The sequence below is a fragment of the Acinonyx jubatus genome, chromosome C1, assembly GCF_027475565.1.
Source record: "Acinonyx jubatus isolate Ajub_Pintada_27869175 chromosome C1, VMU_Ajub_asm_v1.0, whole genome shotgun sequence".
NCBI classification, from domain to species: domain Eukaryota; kingdom Metazoa; phylum Chordata; class Mammalia; order Carnivora; family Felidae; genus Acinonyx; species Acinonyx jubatus.
In genome coordinates, this window is record NC_069381.1 from 57,614,984 (window position 1) to 57,637,932 (window position 22,949).

A 22,949-nucleotide genomic window follows, 5' to 3' on the forward strand; every position below is an offset into this window, starting at 1 on the left:
ATTGTTTTTCCTTATAAGTCTTTTGATCTTATTTTATTTCTGAACTGTATTCATGTATTACTTTGATAAAAATAAAAAAAAATATTTTAGAAGATAAAAAGCCACTGTAGGTAAAATTAATAAATTTTACCTTAAGCTTTTCTTCTATTAGGAAAATCAGTCTTTGTTCTTATTTTTATTAATTGAAAGTTAAGGGCTCTTTTGTTCAGAAAGGAGATTCAACATTTATAAATTTAGTATAATTATCTTCCTTTTCATCAGATTGGACTTAGAAAAATAAGGTTAGGAAGAAAATATTGGAGCCTACTAGATTTTTACTGTAATATGCCTCATCAAAGTCTAGAATTTGATAGTGTAGATGGGCTTGCTTAAGACTTTGTCTAACTTTCCACTCAACAAATATTCATTATGCATGTGCTGTGTACCTTGCATTGTAAAACTAATGAAATTTATTGCCATTATGTCTAAAATGTGACTCTGCTATGTCAGTGTGTTTTCAGTCAGGAAATCAGAAATTGAGGAGAACTGGAATTCTCTCAATGGGGTCATTTCAGGATCTTCGGGCAGGAGAAGGGAGATGGCAGGGAGTTCTGCTTTTACCGGCAAGAGAAGCACAATGGGTTTGGGGATTTAGGTTTCTCAATTGTCTGGATCTGTTCAAATTTTCCACTGCAATTCTGAAAGGCAGGGATTTTGGCTTACATTGCCATCCCATAACCCCAGAGGGTGAATGTGGGACTGAACACCAAAAATCAGCATCTGTCAAGCCACCTGGAGCATGATTCTTTGACTAGATCCTCTAGGAAAGCATTGTAGCAAGGCTGTGTTAAGAAATTTTCAACATGTTTTGGCAGAATTTGCTTGTCCCTGTAGAGCTGCTCTTTGAAAAAATAATTGGCCGCTAGTGGTCTAATCCCTATAACTGTATTGGCTACTAATTCCTTCTTTGTCTTTTTAGCTGTGGCCCAGATTAAGCACTTTTTTTTTGAGAGATGATTCTTTATTATTGTTTATTTATTGTCTCCATTTCATCTCTAATATACTTCTATTATTGCAAATAATGACACCGGGAGATACAAATTCAGAAAGTAAGTGAAATGAGGATATCTGTTCTTTATTCCAAATATAGGCGACGGCATAACATCATGGTCGAATAGCATGTGAACTCTAGACCCAGACGGCCTGGTTTTATTGCCTGGCTCCACCACTTTCTGGCTAAGCGAACCATGGGCAGCCTCAGACCTCTCTGGGCCTGTGTTTCCTCATCTGTAAATGATGAAAATAATAATACATACTTCAAATACTTGTTGTGAGAACTAAATGTGTTAAAAGACATAGAGTATAATCAATATTAGCTGTTATTATTTACATAAGTTTATAGTCAAATAATATAAAATCCTAAATATTTTAAAAGTCACTTGATCTGGGGCACCTGGGTGGCTCAGTCGGTTGAGTGTCCGACTTCGGCTCAGGTCATGATTTCACCTCTGTGAGTTCGAGCCCCGTGTTGGGCTCTGGTGCTGACAGCTCAGAGACTGGAGCCTGCTTCAGACTCTGTGTCCCTCTCTCTCTCCGCTCCACCCCTGCTGGTGCCCTGTCTCTCTCTGTCTTTCAAAAATGAATAAACATAAAAAAAATTTTTTTTAAGTCACTTAATCTGGGGTGCCTGGGTGGGTCAATCAGTTAACCATTTGACTTTTGATTTTGGCTCAAGTCGTGATCCCAGGGTTGTGGGATGGAGCCTCACACTGGGTTCTGCTCTGAGCATGGAGCCTGCTTAAGATTCTCTCTTTCCCTCTGCCCCTCTCCCTCACTCTCACTCTCTCTCTCTCTAAAAATAATAATAAAAGATAAGTCATTCAATCAAATTGTGGAACATTTCAGAGGAAAAATTTTTTTGGATAGCTGGCGCATGTAAACCACTGTGGCAAACAGTGATATTTCATTTTCTGAAAATCCTGAAATATCTAGTAAAAAATGTGTAAGGTGTTTTTAAAAAAATGCTTATTTATTTAGTTTGAGAGAGAAAGAGAGATAGCACACAGGGGAGGGGCAGAGAGAGAGAAGAAGAGAGAGAATTCCAAGCAGTTTCCATGCTCAGCAGAGCCCGACTTGGGGCTTGATCTCACGATCATGAGATCATGACCTCAGCGGAAATCAAGAATCAGATGCTCAACTTACTGAGTCACCCAGACGCACAACCCCCGCTTTTTTTTAAAGGGAGGGAGGGGCACAGGGTGAGGGAGGGAGAGAATCTTAAGCATGCTCCTTGTCCAGTGTGGAGCCTGATGCAAGGTTTGAACTCATGACTGTGAGATCAGGACCTGAGCCAAAATCAAAAGTTGGCTGATTGAGCCACCCAGGCACCCCTATAAGTCACTTTTAAGGCTTTTAACATCTGGGTAATAAATGTCTTTTTATTATAAATATCAAGCCATTTATAAAATGCTTAATAAAATACATTTATTATGGCATCAAAGTCAATATATGTTTTTTTCTCTGCTTACTAAGAGTTACTGAGTTGAGAATTTTAAGTTTTCAGTCAATTCATTCAAATGAAGACTTGATTCTGCCTTCCTGAATTTCACTCATTGTTTGAGCTGAGTTTTTTTTTTTTTTCTTTGTCTGTTTGCTGTTAGCTGCTCTGTTGTTTTTTAAATTTATTTATTTTGAGAGAGAGAGAGACAGAGAGAGTGAGTGGGGGAGGGGCAGAGAGAGCGTGGGAGAGAAAGAATCCCAAGCAAGCTCTGTGCTGTCAGTGAGGAGCCCAGTATGGGGCTTGAACTCATGAACTGTGAGATCATGACCTGAGGTGAAGCCAAGGGTCAGATGCTTAACCGACTGAACCACCCAGGCGCCCCTGCTCTGTGTTTTAAATTTTGTATCAGCATAGCGTTGTTTTATAGGGCTTGGCTCTAACCAACCATTCAGTATCCATCCACCTTGCCAGGTTTTAGAGATACCGAGATAAATAAGATAAAATTCCTTTTATCAAAGTGTTCATAGTACTTCCCTATAAGAAACTTTTTGTATTTGATCATGAACAGTGGTTTAAGCTCTCTATTGGAAGGGTTAAGAACTTTGCCGTTTATTGGTATTATAGCTTGCTAATCCTCTGCTTTTTGTTTTGTACAATATGAATAATAATAGAATCTACCTCAGGGCTGCATTAAGGCAGTGTTTCACAAACTTGGGTGATTCTAAAAATCATATGAGGCATTTAACAAAAAATCAGATACCTGAACACCTCGCCTGAACTCTGATTCAGAGGTGATCCGAGGAGATACTGGGGCACTTTATTTTATTTATTTATTTATTTTTAATTTTTTTTTTTCAACGTTTATTTATTTTTGGGACAGAGAGAGAGCACGAACGGGGGAGGGGCAGAGAGAGAGGGAGACACAGAATCGGAAACAGGCTCCAGGCTCCGAGCCATCAGCCCAGAGCCCGACGCGGGGCTCGAACTCACGGACCGCGAGATCGTGACCTGGCTGAAGTCGGACGCTTAACCGACTGCACCCAGGCGCCCCTGGGCACTTTATTTTTAATAAGTACTGTAGGTGGTTTTCATAATCGAAGTTTTGGAAACACTGTACTAAGGCAGTGGTTCTCAAAGTGATTTCTTGGATACTATTCTAAAGCAACTTAATCAGAAACTGATTTTTTAATTAAAAGAAAAGCAAAGCCTTCTAGGTGGTTTTGATGCTCACTGCAGTTTGAGGACCACTGGTGTATCTTAAATTAGATAACCTTAGTTTAAATGAGATAAACTTAATTAGCACCTATCCAAATTTATTCTAATGATTATTTATCACATTGAGAAGGCTCGGGTCAGCATATTACCTCTAAAACAATGAGTGAATTGATATTCTAGTTTCCAGGCATCTCTGCAATTTTTTGTCAGCATTGTTTTCCAGTGCAAACTTGGAAAAACTGGCTACAATTGCTTTGCAGCTTACATTCCAGATTTCAATAAGACAATTCCTCATAGACAAGGCTTGCTGCAGATAACATAGGCAGATTGATTGGTTCTTTGTTGGTTAACTGAACACATGTTTACTGGGCACTGAAGTGTGTATGAAAACATTTGAGATCATTCCTGTCGTAGTTGATGAGGCAAGAAACATGCATGTGATATTCAACCTTAAGCAAGTTATTTCATTTTTCTCATTTCTCTTACCCCATGACATATTCAAATAGTCATCAAATTCTGTTGATTCAACATCTGTAACATTTCCTTCCTTTTCTCTCCACCTGCACACCACTTTCTAACACCAGACCTTTTCCTTTCACCCTCTTTGGGCCTTCTTGTCCTCCAGGTTTTTCCTTCCTTTCATAACTGGCTTGATGTTTATAATAAAAAGATATCATCCAGATGTCTTCACACTGTGCTCGGACAGATCTTCCTAAAAGACATATTTTATCCTGTTACTTCCCTTTTTAAAACCCTCAAGGGCTTCTCATTATGACAAAGTATAAGCTTGTTTACTTCTCCTTAAGGGTCTGGACAATCTCAATCATTTTGTCACAGAATCTGTCAAGCTGCAGGTCTGGCCTCATGTGGGAGTGTGGACAAGTTAAATAAGCCATACTCAAAGTCATGTTGATGAACTCACAGGGAGGATGGGAGAGATGACAAAGAGAATTTAGAAACCAAAGAAAGCTTGAATAGGCATTGCTAGCATAATTATACCGACCTTATGTGATTGATATTTTTAACATAATCCTTACCTATGACTGGAAGATGGAAGCAGGAAGCAGAAATAAATAGCCTCACTCCTTTTTGGGGGAGAAGATTGGCAGGAGATAGTAAGAGATACAAACAAAGGAGAATGGGTTTAAGAAAAGATGCCAGGCTCTGGACACCCGATCTTACATGCAAGGCAATCTGAATAAGATGGAAAATCTGTTTAATGGACAAGCAAATTGAATGGAGCTCATCCATTTGCATGAAGTATAGGGCACAGAATTATTCCAGAAAGATATTGGACGACAGTGTGTGTTTCTCCTACTTTGGTCAGGATTAGGACAAGACATCAGACCCCGTAGGATCAAGGTCTCCTTCTGGGACAACATGAGAAAATTGGGGAGTGACTTATAAGACAGGATGTAATTAAATTCTCAAATAGGGAAGATACTGTGTCTTACAAAAATCAGTAAGGGCAGATTGTTTAGACTACCTTATAGGGGTGATGGTTTCATTGAGAAAGCTGGACATGAATGTAAGAGTATTGAAAATGGATAGGATTTTAATAATATAATGCAATATAACATAAAATAATATATATTACAGCTAAAACATATTAAATGGTTATTATGTGCAAGGCACTTTTGAAACATGATCTTTCTTAATCTTCCCAGTGGCACCTATTTTACTGGTGAGGAAACTGAGAGCCAAAGTTATTAACTGACTTGTTAAAGATCAGGAACCTCCTTAGTGGAGAGCTAAGATTCACACTAACATTACAGTGATATCAGAAATAGCTTTGGTTAATGTAGCAATCGACCCTTTTCCATGAATCAGACAGAATCCCACTGATGGAGAAGAGGATAAAGAGAACATAAAACACCATGGGGCACCTGGGTGGCTCAATCGGTTAAGCCTCTGACTTCAGCTCAGGTCACGATCTCATGGTTTGTGAATTTGAGCCCCACAACTGGCTCTCGACTCTCAGCACAGAGCCTGCTTCAGATACTGTCTCCCTCTCTCTCTGTCCCCTGACCCATTCATGCTCTCTCTCCCAAAAATAAAAACAAATGTCAAATAAAATGTTTTTAAAAAAGAGAACATAACATGCCAGTTCCCAACTTCTTTCTGTTTACAAGAAATGACTGAGTGCCATGCTAGGGTTGAAAAGCAGCCTGGTCAGATGTCCATTCTCTCCACCACTTCTAGAAATTCCTAACTGGAAGACCAACGTGGTTATTAAAGGACTGCATATGGAAAAGAAATGGTATGTGGAAAATGATTTTCTTGAGTTATTTGAAGATCAGGAAGAAAGAAAAATCTGTCACCCCAAATTAAATACCATTTTCTTCTTTTGGACTTTAACTGCTTTCCTGCCACCAATGTTAGTATGATTAACCTACACATATGAGATAATTAACCTGATTTAAATCCTCAGTATATCATGTAAGTTAATCACAAGAACCATTTTAGTTTAGGGGACAGTGAGAGTTTATTTCTAATTCAAGCACAGACATTTCTGTTCTTTCCAAATTCTAGCAATCTTTTTGGTACTATATGATATTATTGGATTCTTAAAAATTATATTAATCTGTGTGGTAAAAATAAATTTATATTTCTATATTCTATGGCATATGAAATATTCTATGGCAGAACAGAATATTTAAACAAAATAGGAAAATGGAGAGAAGTATTGAAAAGTTCATTGTAGGTTGATTTTTCTCTTCTCATTCCCAGATCTTCCCCTTCTGGGAAGATCATGCTGGGAATGATTTTTAAAAGTTGCAATTAGATACTTGGAAATACACAGCTTATCTAAATGCATTAAATAAAGTTCTTAGAGACTCAGCATTATTGCTAAGACAACCTATAATTTTTGTGCTCCCAAGGGTTTGGTACATAAAAGTAAATTTTCACTGCAGCTCATTTTCCAGAAGAAGAAATCTAGTAAATGGTCTATGCTAAAAATAAAATTTAAGATGAATCAAAATACCGAGAATCACAGAGCAGTGGAAGCTTGCTGAATTAGGAAGAAGTTTATGATTTCCTTGATTAATTAATCTTTCTGCAAAATGGTAACAGGTTCATGAATTTCTGGCAAAATTCAATGCATGATCATTTGGAAAGATTCAGATTAAGCAAAGAAACCAATCATAAAATCTTCCAGTTACAGATATCACCAACAGTAAGATTTGGGTGCATGTGTGACTGGTATGGCCATTTTGCTCTTTGCCTTTCCCCTTTCTGCTTGCCTGGGATACAGGCCTGAGGTCATGAGGTTCAGCCAACATGGATGAAAACAAAAGCCAGCAGAGTAGTGATGGTGGAGTGGGCAAGAGAAACAACCTGGTTCTTGGTGATATTGTTAAGTCATTGTCAGTTCTGAAATGCCTATCCCCAGAGTTCTTGTTGGCCAACCATGTAACCACCCCCTGCCTAATTTATTTAAGCAACTGTTAGTTGGGATTTTGGCTACTTGCACATGACGTCATTCCTAAATGATACCAAATCTCATGTGCATCTTTTCTTAAAGATTGGCTGTTTCCAAACAATTTATCAAGTAATCCATATTCCCTTTCCCTAATTTAAATAGATTTTAATCATGTTCCAATTCTTATATGCACACATACCTTTTCCAGATGCATCATTCTTTTCTCTTCATCTATTTGCTTAGTCCTGTGACACTACCACACTGTTTTAATTGCTGACAGTCATGTTTCTTCTCGTCCTTCTACTCTTTGCTTTGGTTGGTATTTTCTTGGATTTTTATTTGTTTTATTGCCAAATTGCTGATTTTACTTTATGCAGCCTTTCAAGAGTTTTGACTGTGCCATCTGTTTTATAACCACAATCAGTACAGTTGTTTGCCTTTCATTCTATGTTAGTACTTCCCACTTGTCCTCCCATTTACATGGTTTTTGGAATATTTTTTGGGAGAGGAATCAGCAGTATTCATTTTTATTTTTAAGTTTATTTATTTTGAGAGAGAGCACGATCATGAGAGGGACAGAGAGAGAGGGAGAGAGAGAATCCCAAGCAGGCTCCATCCTGTCAGTGCAGAGCCCCACACGGGGCCCAATCCCACGAACTGTGAGATCTTGACCTGAACCAAAATCAAGAGTTGGTCACTTAACTGACTGAGCCACCCAGGCACTCCAGCAGTATTAGTTTTTAAAGCAACTTTTTCATGAAGGGTATATGATATTAGGCCCAAAATTGATTTGGATTCTTTCTCTTGTGCTTTTTGACATGACCCTGGGTTGGGCCTGATTTCTAAGATACTACTCTTAGCACACATTCTCCTGTTTACCCCATTCCCATGAGAAGGACTTAGTAACTCTACCTATTTTACTCTAAAATCCAGCACTTAATTTTTATGTTTCTAACAATGGCCTGTTCTCCCAAGAACTGAGATTGAAAATTTTGACCCTCTAATTTTCCTTTCCCCATACATTTAATCCTTTAGAAGCCCCCAATTCTATCACCGTAATATTTCTCAGAGACAATTTTTCACTTCTCTTTCCACTGCCATGGCCCAATTTCTGACTGTCCTTACTAGTCTTCTCTATTATATTCTTAGTTTCTTAATCTGCACATCCATTGATTCTATTGGGTTAATACCAGTACTGTTGGATTAATTTTTCTAAGAGGAGTTATGCTTAGAAACTTTGTGCTGGATATTTCCCTTCTGCCCTTCCAGATCCATTCCCTTCTCTGCCCTGGGAGGAGGACCTATTTAGACTGCATCAGTGAGATTTCTTGCCTCTGGCTTCCATTTGGGTTTGGCCAGTAGGGGGCACTAGGAGCAGATTGGAAGGAGCAAACAGGAAGTTAGGGTATTTATTCCTCTGGTTTTCTCCTTGCTCAGCTATAGGTTGCTTGCCCACCACCACAGAAGGTCTTGCTTCGTGTCAGGAGGCATTTTCTTATGGTTATAGTTTCTCTCTGCAGGTTCTAGTAATATTTCCTTCCACTTCCCCCTTTGGGACTAGTGCTGCTGACCGTGCTGTTGTGGCAGGATGTTGTTCCCATTCCTTGTGGGTGTCCCTTACTCAGCCCACACCCTTTGTAAATATTGTCTTCATCCCACTGTACCCATTGATACCACTGGAATGTGCTATTTGCTTTAGACTCTGTCTGATACAAACCCTAAACCATTACCTACTACAGTAAGTATAGACTCCCCAGCCCCAAGCTGAACATCAACTTTCAGGCTCCTCTTGTTCTTTATTCCTACATTGACCATTTGTTCCAGTACAAGTGGGTTAGTCATAGTTCCTTGAATAGACCTGAAAAAGTACATTGTGCTTTCTTTGCTTGAGATATCCCAAGGCATAATGTCATATGCCAAAGACTTGTGACCTTTTTTCATAATTTATTTCAAATGTCACCTTTTCCATGACACCTTTTCTGAGGTCCCTGCTAAACTGTTGTATATTCCCTTGTCTTCTGATGCTTATATTTTCCCTAGTCTTATAGTTATTAATGTACATGTTGTCCTTCCTATTTTGCATGCTCTGCAGGGGGAGGGGGCTGACTGTTATATCCCTCCAGTTTTGTTTTGTTTTTTTTTTTTCCCCTGCATGGTCTGTGTCCACTAAGAACATAGTGGATCTGGATAAATTGCACTGGCTAAATTTAAAGTTTCAGATTATTTTAAGGTAGGGTTAGGTTCATATCAGATGGAACGTTTTATATTTGTGTATTACAGTAACCAAAGAAAATACAACTTTGGTTGACATGAAGGCAGATAATAAAATTAGGAGTACCTTTCTGTCATTTATTAAAAAAATATTTATTAACTGTCTATTTTGCATCAGGCATTTTCCTAAGCACTACAAAATGCCTCTATTGTTATCCAACAACACGGTTATTATTTAGAAAAAATTAATAGGATACTGGAAAAAATAGAATTTATGATCAGTTACTCAATTGACAAATCCATAATTAGAAAAGTTTTTTTGGTGCTTTTTCATAAAAGCCTGACTTAATTCCAACAGTTACCAGGAAGTTAACAAAAATGTAATAATTTTCTTACTATATATAGTGTGACACAATTGCAGTGTAGCTGAGGATTTTCTAATGTTCCCAGAAATATATCACAATTTATAAGAGGACTATCTAGGTTTAGTTGTTTTTGAGAATTAGCAGAGACAGAGGAGACAGCTGCTAGATAAAAAAATGCCACAGGGAATATACATGATGGCATTCTAATTTATTATCATTCTTACATTATAAATTATGGATTCTTTTGTTTATCTACTTGATAAACTAAAACTGGTTCTTGGGATTGAGGATTTTTTCCTGTGAATAAGAGGAGAAAAATGATAAATTGAGAGAATTTCTAATCTCTAATATTAAGAATTTCTATTCTGTTATACCAACCTCCAAAAGTGTTTCTTTTTTGGTGTTTTCATTCCATGACGGTGCTTTTTTTTTTTTTCTTTTTTAAAGCAAGCTGGTATTGTATTCTTAAAGAAAGAAAAGGGTAGACCAAACAATTGTTGCAAGATAAGAGTCCTTATTTGGTCACAAAAATTTCAAAATTATGAAATACACATTAATTGAATATTTATAAAAATCACACAATTATATCTTTCAGGTTCTTATGTACAGAAACTTTAGTGATAAGTGTCATTAAAGGGAACATAGATAACTAGACTATCAGAGATTCAAGAGGTGCATAAATGTGTCATTTGATGCTCACTGTCACTCATTTTGAGTTCGCAGACTTCTCAGTTCTTGGGTCTTAAAGTGCTGTTTCAGGCTTGATCCAAGTCCTCCCGAATGTCGTGTGTATTTCAGCACCAGTTTTAATTGATTGTTGTAAAAATTAATGATCTACTTCAGAGAAAGTTAATTTTATAATCTTTTGTGACTATTACCTCTAATAAGTTAGTTTTATGGAATGATAAACTTTATTATTTTTTTCTGATGATACATAATAGAAATAACAAAAATCAAAGGGGATACAAAGCAGTGAATATTCCTTAAGATTCTTAATATTTACACCAGGACTTTGCAAATTTGGAACACAACATACATTACTCTGTGCTTGAAGGAAACTGGATCCCAAAGATGAGGTTGCATTTTCCACTCCCAAAAACCAAACCAACAACAACAAACCAGAAAACCAGTTGCAGCAACTTCTTTACACATTTTTCCTTTGGAAATAATGATATAAGTTTAGTATTTGCTTTCTTTTATTCCTTTTATCTCCCAGAAGGATATTGCTCGGATGTCTGTGTTGCTGTGATTCACTTGAGTCTTTGGGAGTAACTTTGTCCACTCTGGTGGACAAAGAAGTTTACTCTAGCTTCAAACATTGGGTGCCACAAACATTTGGCTTGAAAACTTGCAACTTCCTTTTTCTTTTAGTTAAGTAATGGTACCAATGTCTTCCTGCTTCTGCTGGAATCCTTTCATAAAAGTTCTTCTGTGTTTGTGTTACAAGTTTTACGTTTGCTTAACTTGAGAGGTAATTCCCAAATAAGGTCTAATATATGATTTTTTGATAAATAAAATAAAGCAGTAGAACTTTTCACTTTAGTTGAATCCAAAAGGCTCAGCTACGTTTTCTTTCTTTTTTTTTTTTTTAAATGTTTATTATTTTGAGAGAGAGAGCGTGAGTGGGAGAGGGGCAACAAGAGAGGGAGACACAGAATCCAAAGCAGGCTCTGGGCTTGGAGCTGTCAGCACAGAGCCTGAAGTGGGGCTCGAACTCACAAACCGAGAGACCATGACCTGAGCCAAAGTCAGGCACTCAACCAACTCAGCCACCCAGGTGCCCCTCAGCTACGTTTTCAGTGCTTACTTCTTCAACAAAATTTGACAATCTGATTTTTCACATTGTTTGAATATCAAATTCCTATTAGTGAGATGTGACTTGGTTGTAAAAGAAGAGGGAGGTGTAACTTTTATTATACAGTGGTAATTTTTTCTTTAGGACACAGTAAGTTTTTTTCTAAGTGTTTGTAAACTTATTTTGTTTAAGTTTTTATTTTAATTTCAGGTAGTTTGTGTACAGTGTTTTGTTAGTTTCAACTTACAGCATAGTGATTCAACACTTCCGTACAACACCCAGTGCTTGTCACAGCAAGCGCATTCCTTAATTCCCATCATCTATTCACTCATCCCTCAACCCTACAACATGATAAATTAAAGTTGATTTTGTTCCTCACATCTTCTTATTTAACTTTTTTTTTTTTACTTCAAAAAACAAAATATCTACACTAAATTTCTGATATAGCTCTTGCATAGAGTATTGAAATGCTATTATATATTAAGAATCTGAAGTCCTTAGTAACAAATTAAAGTTATTTGATTTCTTGGGGGTACTTTCAAGTCGAATATCTCATTGCCACTGCTGGTAGTTAGAAGGTTCTGGAAGCCTATCCACGTCATGGTATATTTTGGTGATGAACCCAAATGCCATGTGAGGAAATTGACAAGATTGGAGGAGAGGACAAAAAACAAAGAACAGTAGTTTTTGACCTTTGTGCAAGCATTATGTCTTCATTTTTAAAAAGTTTATTTATTTATTTTGAGAGAGAGAGAGAGAGAGTGAGTGGGAGAGGGGCAGAGAGAGAGGGAGAGAGAGAGAATCCCAAGCAGACTCCACACTATCAGCACAAAGCCCAACTCAGGGCTTGACCTCATGAATTGTGAGGTCATAGCCTGAGCCAAAACCAAGAGTTGGATGCTCAACCAACTGGGCCACCCAGTTACCCCAAGAATTATGTTTTTAATATAACACTGAACCCCATCACTGACTAAATTCTAGTAGTTTTCCAAAAGGGTGTTATCTGACTATCAGATTTCTATCTTTAATTTGTATCTTCAACTCCAACTGTATGTCATGGATTTCCTAGTTCTTCATATCTCATTCCTCACAAAGCTAGCCACCTTTTCAGATGTATTTAAACTCTTATGGAAGCTGAAATAATGAACCATGATACTGGAATCTCTATTGCTTCTAAAGAAAAAGACAGAGTGAATTTAATTCCAAGAGCAAAATGTTGCCTTTACTAGTCCCTAGAGGTCCCAGATTTAAAAGGAAAGTTCTTACAAATTCCAATTCATTTAAACTGCCTCATAGATTTTTCTCAGTGGTTTGTTTTAATGTCCTGAAAACATGTTTAGAAATCAAAAGAAAATAAAGTCACAGGGAGAAGGAAAAGAGGAAGACTTTTAGAGCCTCTCCAAGGAGCAATGGAGAAATATTTAACTGCTGAATCAATTTTAAAGCATTTTGAAATCTTCATAATATCTTGATGATAAGTGTTGAATCACTCACAGTGACTTCCATTTGCAATATATCTTAGGAGATAAAGTGAGAAGACTGTAAAATGCATTTTAAAGCCTGTTATGGAAGATACAAGTGGTGTCCATTTAGTGACATACAAAGTGTAAAAGCAAGCTTGAGATAATACTGTGAGTGCAGTTAAAATACTAATTTTGTGCCAGGCAGTGTGATATGTGCTTCAGAGGACACTAGCTAATGACATGTTTTCTTGTCCCCAAAGACCCCACAATTAAGTGGTGATAATAGAAGTGGAGGCTGGACAGTGGCCATGGTGGAAGTGAGCAGACATCTATTTGTCAAATGACAAGGTAAGGTAAGTAATCAATAATTAAAATAAATCCTGGGGTGCCTGGGTGGCTCAGTTGGTTGAGCATCCAACTTCGGCTCCGGTTGTGGTCTCATGATCTCACGATTCGTGGGTTCAAGCCCTGCATTGGGCTCTGTGCTGACAGCTCAGAGCCTGGGGCCTGCTTTGGATTCTGTGTCTCCCTCTCTCTCTGCCCCTCCCCTGCTCTCACTCTGTCTCTCTCTCTCTCTCAAAAAATAAATAAACACTAAAAAATTTTAAAACAATAATTAATATAAATCCTGTATGAGATAGTAATTCTGTATGAGATAGTAATGTTCGTTTGTTTTATTAATTCATTTATATTTACTGAGTACTTATTATATGTACTATTAGATAGAGGGGGTACTTACTTTATCAACCTTCCTCTTAAAGATTCTAGTGGAGAAGAGAAAACAAGAATACATCCTGGTCTTAGAGTGTGATGATCTGCAGATGATGTACTGTAGGGGCACAGGTTTGTACATGTATGAAGGGAAGGGTTAGGAGTGACAGGATATAAGGATGGAATCCTTGGCAGGGGTCGGAACATGGACTGCCTTGTGGACAAAGGACACCGGACTGTAGGTCGTATGGTGGGATGATACTGTAAAGCATGACTGCATATGTCTCCCTTTCCACCCAAATCATTCCTTTTAAGTGCAGGATTCTTCCCCATGTACTACTAGATTTGAGGCCTTTGAGAACCCCATTGCCCCTTGAAAACAGAACACAGGTACACATGATTAAATGCATATGAATATTATTGCTTTTAAGTGAAAAAAAAGCACCTCTCATGGATATATAAATTATATTTTGGGAGACTATAAGCTAGGTTAATGTGACAAATAGGTGTTTAAAATCTCTCCCTTGCACACGAGCATGTCACTGGCGGCCATGCCCAAAGAGTGAGCACAGCCACGGCGCTGCCCTGTTGGAAGAGTCATGAGGGCTAAAAGCATTCTGACAACTAATGATGTTCCTTTGGATTTCTTAGAAGCTGCTAAAAGTGCAAGATAATAAAGAAAATCTAATGTAAATTAGAAAATCCTGGTGATGCAGGATCTTCACGTTTTGGGATTTTTTTTGAGAACGACTTAAAATCATCTTTTCATTCCTTTAAGCGACATTGAAACTCTACCTAAGCAGTAAGAAGACCAATGCCCTGAGATACCTTCAGGTGAAATGTGCTCATCTGGAAACCAAGATCTATGAAGAAATTATACTTAGAAATAAAGTATGCAGCATTAAACCCAATCTTTCCTTGGCAAGGGAAAAAAATTTCTGTGGTAACGTTGAACTTCTAGAAGCAGAGGTAGACTGGAACAGTGAAAATGATGTAGAGAATAAATTGGCTGGAGTCCTTGCTATGGTCTGAATGTTTATGGCCTCTCAATATTTATATGTTGAAATCTTAAACCCTGAATTAATGGCATTAGAAGCTGGGGCCTTTGGGAGATGATGAGGTCATGAAGGGGGGCACTCAAATAGGATTAGTACTCTTATGAAAGAAACTCCAGAGATCTAGTGCAGTCATTCACCATGTGAGAACATAGTGAGCAGTTGGCAGTCTACAACCCAGAAGAGGGCTCTCACCAGAACCCAAGTGTGGTGGCATCCTGATCTTGGACTTTGAGGCTTCCAGAACTATAAGAAATAAATGTTTGTTTCATATAATTCACCTAGTCTCTGATATTTTGTTATAGTGGCTCAAACAATCTAAAACAGTCCTGAAAAATAAACAAGTCAAACCAGAAGTAAAAGCAGCAACAGTAGGAAACCCAGATCCCAAATGAATTTCAAAGTTCTGGTTTCCCTGCTCTAGATATATTCTCCAACCTCTAGGTAGGTAAGTGAATTAGCACAGAAATACGATGAACAAATCTTGAACAACCTGCAGGGTAGAATTTTCAGATCTGGTTGCGCTGTGTCTTGTTTTAGATTTCCATGTTGAACCCAGTGACTACTTTACCAAGAAAGTTCTGACAAAAACTTACAAGATAAAATCAGACCCAGATAAGGTAGAACATTTTTGTTTTAAAGGCCCTGAAATAGTTGACAGCTGGGTGTAATACTGATTATAAAATTGCTAAAAAGGAAAATTGTTACAGTTAAAACAATCAGAAAAACAGAAACATGGTGTCTAGGCACTGTTAGAACAATTACTGAACAACTCTGGAGTGATTCATTTTTTTTAAAATTAACTTCTTCAGCCTACAGATAGCATCTGGAGATGAAGAGTCATTGGACGAAGGTTCAGAATTCACATTAACATTGGATTTTGAAACTAGACACTTCTGGAAAACATCGTTCCACATACTGTGTATTACTTTTCTGGGGAAGCCATAGACATACTGATAAGTTTGAGGAAGGTGAGAAAGGAGAAGAATAGGTTATAGAAAGAGGAAGGAGGAAAAGTTGGAAAATGCTGAAGTTGACCCTAATTGTAATTTTTTGACTGTGTATCTTTCATACATTTCTAGAAAAAAAGCTACCCAACCCACTGAATGCATGCAGCAGGAAGAAGCAAGTACACTACTGTGAAGCTTGAACAGGTAATGGATATGTCAGGGCACCAGGCTCAGTAGGCGGGGATTTAGTCATTGCTACAATAATTCTTATTGACAGTGTTTACAAATAACTTCTTTACGAGTGAATGGTTTTCATTTTAACTTCCTTCCTCCTTTTAAAAGTTTGCTTGTCACTCAAATGTTATCAGAAATAGAAATAAAGCTCTTACAGCACTTTCTAGGGGCTTGGGTACCAACATAGGTGATCTTTTCAGGCCCTGCACTGAGGGAGGACCTAATAGAAGCCACATTGAGGTTGGGCATGGCAGGGGAGACCGCAGTGTTGGAATGGTCACTAGACAAATAGGGATGATAATATGCTAGTGTGGTTCAGAGGTTCTTAGAATCTTTTGTAACACTCCAGCAAAAGAATTTATTCTTTGTTTCTTTAGAAAAATTCCACATTTTCTTTCCAGCAACGAAAACCTGCTTCATGTAAAAACCACTTCATATGTGTATTTATGCTAACCAGCCAGACAAGCCAAGTTGAGTAAATTCATGTTCTTCTTACATTTTCACACTGCACAGTTTGAATTTTTCAGAGAATGGGGTGAGTGGGGGAAAGAGGGTACACTGGCTTTTGTGTGCTTCTTTGTGGGTTCATCCTCATATATATTAAAATCTTGTTTGTAGGCACTTTCACTTAGGCTATTGCTTATCTTCAAGATTTATGAAGTTATGTTTGTGACCAAAGGTCTGGTAACTTGGTCCAGAAGGAAATGGTGTCTATTAATCATTGTGAGGGGCCTGTGCAGAAAATCTTCATCTTCTTGCCAATAGCTATTGAAGGAGAAGAATTGTTTTCATAATATACAGGCTGGATTTTGCAGTTAAAAATTAAATGGGCTGCAACCAAGAGTCAGGTTTTATTAGTTTTTTTTTTTTTATTTCTCAACTAGTGTTGAGAAGCTTAGAATAGAAAGTATAAATTTCTCATTTTGAACCATAAATTTAAATTCTTGTTTTATCAGTAATACTTTCATCTCTCAACCGCTCTATTTTACTTTGCTTTGAAAGCCCTGGATTTGGTACAATCTGTTTCTCGATTGACGTGCCGAATGTTCAAATGTATGGCAGCAGTCTGTTGGCAGGGCACTAGTAGAACATCAGCATTATCACCGGGCATGTAGAGAATGCCTTGCCTTACACACATTTGTAATGTACTGTAGGGTTTTCAATGTGTATGAAATATTTAAAATATTTTATTAAAGTTGTAAAATATAAATCCCGCACAAATGAAAATAAACCCAGTCAAAACAGGAATGATGAACCTTCTGTGGGCTAGAAAAAGGAGATGGGTTGAGGAGATAATGGTAATGCTGGACGGGTGTGAAGGTCTCTGAAAAGGTCTCTGAGAAGGAGGGAGGATGGACTCCCCGGGAAGTATGAGTGTTTTCTCTCTCACTTCTGCCTGGAGTCACACAAGAAGGCCACTTCTCAGTATCATGGAGTCCCCATGCCACCATGTCAGGAATGCCATAAAATAGAGTTAGGGGCAGAGGGTTTAATGGAACTCTCGTGGTACTGGGGTGGCATAGTGTGCTAATTTTTCTCCATATTCTTAAGGAGGACAGCTGTTAGCTGTGACAGGGGGAGAGAGAGAGAGAGAGACTTGATAGATCTGAGAAAGTCTCATATCCTTGATGAGGGACACTACAGAGGAAAGAAGTGTGGACCATAAAATCAAAGACCAGGTGGGAAGTTGGCTGCCTCAGCGAATGCCAGTGTGGACTGAAGACACATCTGAGCATTGACTGGGACTGGAATCTCACTAGATGGCAGCAGAGTGTAGGACCCAGGATCTATAGGGGAGAATCAGCTACCTTCCCTTCACCTCTGAGCTCCTACTTCCCACCCTTGCTTCTTTTTATTTTTCCTTCAGTTTCTTTTCTTTCTTTTTTATTTATTTATTTTTATTGGAAAACAGACACAGGGCATATAACAGGATAAAAATATGGAAGGCCTCATGCATTTGTGTGTCATCTTTGGGCAGGGGCCAGGCGAGTCTTCTCTGTATGGTTCCAGTTTTAGTATACGTGCTGCCGAAGCAAGCATTCCTACTCCTGCTTCTTATGATGACCCTTCTTTGGGAACTTATATGCTATTTCTCTGAGAAAAGCAGAGATGACAAATTCTAAATTGGTTGAATTTAACCTGGAATGGCTGAATTTACTCTTTTTTTTTAAACTATATTTTAAAAACAGTTTATTTATTTTAAGAGAGAGCGAATGGGGTGGGGGTGAGGGCTTAAAGAGAGGGAGAGGAGAGAATCCCAACTAGACTCTGCATTGTCAGCACAGAGCCTGATGCAGGGCTTGAACTCATGAACTGTGAGATCATGACATGAGCTGAAACCAAGAGCCGGCCACTTAACCGACTGAGCCACCCAGGTGTCCCTGAATTTACTCTTAAAGTAGTAAAACTTTGTTTCCTGTTTTCAAATACAGCTCTCAGCACCACCAACTCCCAGAATACTGCGAGGTCTAATCTCTTAATAAATTCCTTTTTCTGTTATCAGTCACGGCAGTTCTTTTTCTCTGATTGAACCCTATTATAGAAGTTGACGTTGGATGTGGTTCCAGAAGAAGAGAACCTTAAGGATTGGTATCATGAATTGGCTCTGGATGTTTTTTGGAATTGGTTCTTGGGTGTGATTAGATTTAAAGGCAGTAATAACCTTGTTTCCATTGGTAAAAAGAGCACTTGTTTTTCATGACATGCAGTGGCGAAATAGTACTTAAACTGTCAGCAATAGACACTTATAATCCAATCCCTATGTAAGGCAGAGGTTCCTTTCAGGGCAGTTATAGAATTTTGGGTCCTGAACAAGGCTTTGAGTGGGGAACTTAAAACTCTGAGTTTACAATTTTCTTTCCCCTAGTTGTCCAGGTCACTCAGAAGCAACCAAAACACTCTATTAAACTCCTGATTTGTTCAGGACTGAGAGGAATCCTAGAATGCCCAAACTAGGAAAGTCCCAGGCAAACCAGGAAGAGTTTATATTCACTAAAGTGTTCTATGACAGCGTTTACTTGATTGCAGAAATTAGAGCCTGCAAGGACTTGGAAGATGCAGAAATAATCATTTCAACCACGGCTCGATTCAATTCACTGTTTGGTCTGTTTGGAAGACAGGCAGATCTTGGAGAATGAAAGTGGATTACTGTAAACTTAATCTGGTAGTGAATCCATCAGCTCTCCCTTTCCAGATGAAATTTTGTCACTGGAGAAAATCAATACACCTTCTGGCATTTGGTAATTATTGACCTATTGAATGCTTTTTTTCTCTATACTAATTAATAAAATTGTTAACAAACCAATTTGCTTTGACTCAGCCCCTTTATTATCCTACCTCAACTATCTGTGTCAACTCTCTAGCATTTTACCATTATTAGGGTGTATTACCAAGGTTCTTCACATAAAAAACCAATTGGATACATAGAATATAGGAAGAGATTTATTATGAGGAATTAGCTCACACAATTTTGGAGGTTGAGAAGTCCCAAGATCTGCTACTTGCCAGCTGGAGACCCAGGAAAGCTGGTGGTGTGATTCTAGTCTACATCTGAAGACCTGAGAACCAGGGAGCCCATTGTGTAAATTTCATTCCAAGGGCAGAAGACTGATGTCTCAACTCAGCAGGCTGCCAGGTAGGAAACACAAAAGAACAAATTTCTCATTCCTTTGCCTTTTTGTTCTATTTTGTTCTTTTTGAAGCCTGTCAATAGATCAGATGAAGCCCACACACATTGGGGAAGGCAATCTACTTTATCAAGTCCACTGATTCAAATGCTAAGCTATCCAGAATCACCCTCACAGACACACCCCATAATAAGGCTTAATCTGGGCATTCCTTGGCCCATTCAAGTTGACACATAAATTTAATTATCATACAGGGATTAGCAAATTGTTTCTCTAAAGGCCCAGATAGTAAATATTTTGGGCTTTGTGGGCCACATAGAGTCTATCCTCCTTCTCCTTTTTCTATTCAATGTGAAAACCATTCTTTGTTCCCAGACTGAACAAGATTGGACTGTAAAACCCAGATTTGGCCCATAAATTATCGTTTGTCAACACTTCTAGTTCATAGGTAAGTGACCTAGTTAATACAACCACCAATTTCCACAGAAAACTGGAATCTCAGAAAAGTTTAATAACTTGCCTACGTCACACAGAGAATAAATGTATTATCTTGGATTTTAAAAAGTTCTTATAAGATTCAAAAACTATTAATCTTTTCATTGCACTGATTCTTCTCAGATTTTATCTTTTTTACTGTTTTATTGTCACAAATGAGGAGTGATCCTACGTAATAATATAACTTGTTGACAAATTACTGTTTGAAAGACTATCTAACCATTGATTCCACTAAAACGGAAATCAATGCATTTGACCAACATTTTCATTATTATGCTAATTAGTTTAACAAATATTTATTGAAGATCTACCATGTGCAAAGCACTCTGCTAGGATCTGGAGACATAGTGACAAAAATTCTTCCCCCTCTCTTTTTTGTTCAAAGATTTTTCCCTTGATCAAATTCTTGTTAGGTTCTTTTGAGATTTTTTCAACTAGGCTTTGACTTTTTGATTTTTGTGTTAATCTCTGCATTGTCCAGTTTTAGCAAGAACACTGCTGTGTCAGTTTAACCAGAATCCCCCATTCTCGTTGGGGTATTCTGGGGGTATACTTGACAGGGTCCTTCATCTTGCATCATCCCTCAGGTGATGTCTGATTACCATGATCTACATTCAGCAAGAATCCCAGTAGGACAGTTTAGCCAGAATCGCCCTTATGCCTGCTATTTCCTCTTAGTAGTTTTCCATTTTATTGACTCCCCTCCATCTCTCACTCCACTCCTTTGCTATACATTTCCATTTTCCTTGTTATATTTAGAGTTGAGTCCAATCACTCTGTCCTACTGTAAAACTCTATTGCTGTGCTCTCCAGCACTATCATGATAGTTCTCTTGAATAAATCTGCCTTACTATTCTTTAACAAGTATCATGAATAAGTTTTGTTTTAAAAATGTCTGGGTATCAGGCAAATTTTCTCTGTTCTTATAGAGATTACTATCCAGCAAACAAACTTTAAGCAAATAGTTGAACAATAAAAGGAATGGAATCATGATATTACTCCAAAGAAGTCAAGTTGCTGTAGTGTTACTAGTAAATGACTTTTTTCCCAATAAGTCAACACTTAGTCAGGGGTGTGGTACATGGAAGTGAGAAGGGAGCTTGGTTAAGGGAGAGAAAGTTTAGCCATGTGATTTGTTGAACGTTACCTTACTACTACTTATTCTGTCCAGAAGTTCTCAGCTGTTTTTTTTTAATTATTTTTTTTAAATTATTTTTTATTTTTTATTATTTTAAAGAGAGAGTGTGAGGGTGGGAGAGTGCACAGAGGGAGGGAGAGAGAGAGAGAGAGAGAGAGAGAGAGAGAGAGAGAGAGAGAGAGAGAGAATCTAAGCAGGCTCCATGCTCAGTGCGGAGTCTAATGTGGGGCTTGATCCCACCACCCTGGGATCATGACCTGAGCTGAAGTCAAGAGTAGGATGCTCAACTGAATGAGCTACCCAGGTGCCCCTCAGTAGTTTTAATTAAAGAGTCATACCTCCCATAATAAATGGTAATGTTGGAAAGGGTGATTTTAATGTGATAATTGTACCCTTTAGTTCAGTGACTTTCTAATTTGGTGTGAGAGTTTACCAAAGTGCAGTGCTTATTAAAACTGCCAGTTTCAAGGCCTTCTTTCAGAATCTGATAAGACCTAGGAGAATGCATTTCTATCAAGCAATCCAGATGATTCTGAGGTAGGCAGTCCATGACTCACATTTCTGATAAATACTGCCTGAGACAGAAGGCAAAGGTCTTATATTGATCTTTGTTCCCTCAGCCTCCCAAGAAGGAATACAACAGCTACCTTTAAAACTCTATTTTTAAAGAAGTTAAACCCACCTCAGACCTTTGTTAGGGAATCTTGTCCTTGGTAGTCTTACTTGCTTCTAGCTCTTATGTACTTCATTCCTCCTCATCCCCATCCTGACCTTCTGAGGTATCATTGAATTTTCTTGTTTGTAATTACTTTCTTGCCTAGATGATTTATGTTGTTTTTCTTATTTAGTCATTATTTTTGTTAAATACTGGCTTGCTCAAAATGTCACCTAAACAACTCATTGAGAAGGAAACACTGAATTTATTCTTACCATGGTTAGGGAGAGTACTGTGTTGACAATGTCTTCACATCTTAGAGGGAGGACAAAGTTGGGATATTTATGAGAGTTTTGAAGTCCAAGTTAAGCCTGGACTTTCAGTGTGGGGGCTTGATTAGAATTGGGTTAAGAGTTACTGTGTAATATTTAAAAATTGGTAGATTTTGAGGTGATGGGTTGTAAATTTACCGAGGGCAGGACAAAGCTGATGTCCCAGCTCAACAGGAAGGAAAAGTTCCCTCTCACTCAGTCATTTTGTTCTATTCGGGTCTTCAATTGATTGGATAAGTTCCATCTATATTAAAGAGAACAGTTTGTTTACTCAGTCTACTGATTCAAATGTTAATCTCATCCAGAAACACCTCACAGACAATCCAGAATCAGGTATGACCAAATGTCTGGACACTCCATGGCCTAGTTAAGTTGACACATAAAATTACCCATCAAATGTGTTTTCTCCTTTGGATAAGTAAAGTATTATTTCTTTGTCTTTGAAATTCAATAACTCAACTGGGTTTTATTAATTATTCTATGTCCATTTTCCCTTAAACAATTTAATCAAAGAGTCCCAGAAGCTGTTACTACTTATCCCATCCCCACCCTGTGACAGTCATCAAAAAGAAAAAAATGTATAGGAAACTTCTTGTCAACAAGAAAGACATATTAATATCTATTGGAATGAGAGATATGCTAAATGTATATTTCCATAATTCTGTAATTTTTAACAAATAGTGTCTACTATGCATTTGCTAGACTCTTTTCTAGGTGAGTTTGGCAGATAAAGTCTCTGCTGTCAAGTTGCATCTAATTTATGCATGATCCATGGTTAACTGCTCATATTTTTCATATTAT

At 37.9% G+C, this 22,949-nt stretch overlaps 1 non-coding gene and 1 pseudogene across 1 annotated transcript; one reads left to right on the forward strand and one right to left on the reverse strand.

Moving 5' to 3' along the window:
- Positions 1 to 6,976: 6,976 nt before the first annotated feature.
- LOC106982691 (nucleosome assembly protein 1-like 4) lies at positions 6,977 to 15,709 on the forward strand (annotated as a pseudogene).
- Positions 15,710 to 17,835: 2,126 nt separating this feature from the next.
- Positions 17,836 to 17,942, reverse strand: LOC113599635 (U6 spliceosomal RNA). Its single transcript, XR_003420554.1, has one exon. It is a non-coding gene; the product is annotated as a U6 spliceosomal RNA (small nuclear RNA).
- Positions 17,943 to 22,949: the final 5,007 nt, after the last annotated feature.